The sequence below is a fragment of the Colobus angolensis genome, unplaced genomic scaffold (genome assembly GCF_000951035.1).
Source record: "Colobus angolensis palliatus isolate OR3802 unplaced genomic scaffold, Cang.pa_1.0 Scaffold600, whole genome shotgun sequence".
Classification (NCBI taxonomy): domain Eukaryota; kingdom Metazoa; phylum Chordata; class Mammalia; order Primates; family Cercopithecidae; genus Colobus; species Colobus angolensis.
In genome coordinates this window covers 145,889-148,392 of record NW_012119600.1, presented here as the reverse complement: position 1 = coordinate 148,392, position 2,504 = coordinate 145,889, and positions in this window count along the sequence as shown.

The following is a 2,504-nucleotide window of genomic DNA, read 5'->3' as shown; positions in this document are numbered from 1 at the left end:
ATGCTGAATGCATCGGTAAAATGGCAGATGTATAAGAAGTGCTCAGAAACGTGCCGAGCGTTCTGTGCTCCAGCAGGGATCCCTGAAGGTGACTCTGCCCTTTCAGGACAGCCACCGTCCTTGCGACCTCCTGGGAAATGGCTCCTCAGGGGAACCAAGATCCATGCCCTGCACCTCGCCCAACTCAGCAAGATGGAAACTCTACTCTAGACTGTTACAGCCAGGAACACAGGGCTTCCTCTCCCCAGTGCTCCCAGTCCGGGGGCAAATTTCTGTCAACCTACATTGACAGAGAGGGAGACTCTCTAACGAAAATTATGTTTATTTAGGAACAGAATTGCAATGGGAATATATGTGTCATAGAAAACTATGTGTGTATTCAGGGAGGTAACAGAAGACAGTGGTTTTTAAAGGAAAAGTGAAGAGGATTACATAATTGTTTTGAGCTAACTGTCCTTGGCTACAAGAATCAAATAATAAAGGTGGTGCCAGTCTGAGGTTGGACAAGCAGTTGCTGGGCAGACGTCCACGCAGAATTATAGTTTTGTGTAAGGTTGTGATGGCCTTTGTGCAAGGCTGTGGTTTTTGCAGAGCCTTTTGTAATAGTTCTTGTCAGGCATTTTTGTATGAGAACCCTCTGTTCACAGCCTTTTCTGGTTCTTTTTGTCAGAGCTTTCCACACAAGGGACTTGTTTTGATTCTGATAACTTTCACATTTTCTGGAGTAGGAAGTTAGCAAGTCTCACCCTACCCCCAGCTTCTTCCCACTGAGGATAATAAATTCCAGGTGAGTATGGCTGACAGGTGAAGACTCCCTTCTTCCTTGCGACTCCCAGTCACGGGATAGAGAGGCTCGACCTTGAGAATACTGCACATACTGCACATACTGAGGCCCCAGTCACCATTACCCTAGTTCACTGGAAGCAGTCCCATGCCAATGAAAGCCAATCTGAGAAATTCTAGGGCTGCTGCACACTGTTCTACTAAGTGTTCAGCTCCTAAAGTAGAGGCGTCACTCAGGAGAACCATGCCATGGTCTCCAGAGCCATGGCTCAGAGATTTTTACCCAGGGGCAGAAGCAGGCTATAGAACAGAGAGCTCCAGCTTTGTTTCTTTGAGGAGAAAACTCAAAGGAACAAACCTCACTTGTAACTGAGTGTGAAGTTCAAGTCTAAGAGTCCTCTGAATATAGGGGGAATAAGGCAGTGGAGGTTGTGGTGAAAGGCAATTGGGAAGCAGTTAGTAGATTCATTGAAGATTGCTATGGACTGAATGCTTGTGTTCCCCCAAAATTGGTATGTTGAAATTTTAACTCCCAACGTGATGATATTAGGAGATGGGGCCTTCGGGAGGTCATTAGATCCTGAGGGTGGAGCCCTCATGAATGGGATTAGTGACCTTATAAAAGGGCCTCAGAGAGCTCTCTCACCTTCTTTCCACCATGTGAAGATACAATGAGAAGTCAACAGTCTGCAACCTGAAGAGAGCCTTCACCAGAACCTGACCATGCTGGCATCCTGATCTTGGACTTTCAGTGTCCAGAACTGTGAGAAATAAATTTCTTTTGTCTATAAGCCACCTAGTTTATAATATTTTGTAATAGCACACCAAGCTGACTAAGACAGAAATATAGGCTGAACTGCAGGCCAGCTAGTTTGCCAGAGAGAAACAAGAGACAAGACAGCTACAAAGAGCCCTCCTGGAGTCAGAACATATTTCAGTAACTTTGGCAACTGTCCCTTCAAAGGAGCCTGAATTTGATTAGCTAAGCCTATAAGGCAATGTATGCCCAGAGCCTTGTTAAAAACAGCTGAGTAATCAGCCTCCAATTAGGGAGCTTAACAGCTGAGTAAGGTCAGGAACAGAGAGTGAAAAAGCAGTCTGCCAAAACCACCGTGGTCGCACAGTAACTGTGGGCACACCAAAGGTTGTGCTACCAGGAGCAACATTAGAGGCTTCCCACTGCAGGGGATGGGGAAGGATGAGAGCGGTGCTGGGAGAATAGGCTTCATGAAAATAATCCAGCTAATCCCTACACAAATCAGCAGGAAATAACCGTAACAAGCCCACCAGACGTGGCGGGCATACCCGGAGTTGCTTGAATACGTGATCCAAAATGTCCAGCTTCTAGCAAAAGTTATGAGACATGCAAAGAAACAGAAAATATGGCCCATAAACTAAAGAAAATCAGGAAACAGAAACTGCCTATATGAACAATATATTAGTCAGGATTGTCCAGGAAAACAGAATCAACAGGATGTTTAGAGACAGAGAGAGAGAGAGAGAGAGAGAGAAGTTCATTTCAAAGGATTTCTTCATGCAGTTGTGGAGGCTTGGCAAGTTCAAATATGCAGGGTAGGCTGGCAGGGCTGAAAACCCAGGGAAGACTTATAATTTGAGTCCAAAGCAGTCTTCTGGCAAAATTCTTCCTTCTTCCAAGGAGGTTAGTCTTTTTCTATAAAGGCTTTCGACTGATTTGAGGAGGCCCACCCATATCATAATGG